The following is a 658-nucleotide window of genomic DNA, read 5'->3' on the forward strand; positions in this document are numbered from 1 at the left end:
AAGACCCATTAACCAGCCTCATGAGACCCAGTCCCAACAAACTTTCCACAGCAGGAGGACTAGTCATGTAGTCCAGCATCCATTAGTTTTCTTTTGTATGATACCTGCACTCGGTTTGGGCTCCTCGGTGGACCTTTGGGCTCCCAGAGGTTCTGCATGGCATGGCTGTAGTAATCCAGCCTTGCCTGCACTATTACCACATGTCAAAGACATAACAGACATCACTGTATCAACAAATTTCTTCAAGTTCAAATTTAATTTTTGCCATACCAACTGTAAAATACATGTTAGAATTAAAAATTACTAAGTAATCATTTATCATAATCATGAATTATCATCTTAAAAATAATGTGAATATAATGTCAGAAACTTAAGTAGTCAAAGTCTTTAATTTCTCTTCTCAGCTGGACCTTGTAGTGGCTCTGTTCATTCATTCAGCAGCAGGGGGTGGATGCAGGAGCTTGTGAGTTGGTGCCTGCTCCGGGTTGTTGTAGGTCTGTTGTGTAACATGGAAATACACGTGAACCGCCAGCAAGCCGCGGACAAACTGCGGCGTTTAGGAACACCCACAGTCAGACCTTCTGCCCAATCACACAACATATGCAATATTCGCCTGTCCAATCATCGTGGAGTGGGCGGGGTTATGCCGTGCCGGCCT

The sequence above is a fragment of the Seriola aureovittata genome, chromosome 2 (assembly GCF_021018895.1).
Source record: "Seriola aureovittata isolate HTS-2021-v1 ecotype China chromosome 2, ASM2101889v1, whole genome shotgun sequence".
In the NCBI taxonomy this organism is placed as follows: domain Eukaryota; kingdom Metazoa; phylum Chordata; class Actinopteri; order Carangiformes; family Carangidae; genus Seriola; species Seriola aureovittata.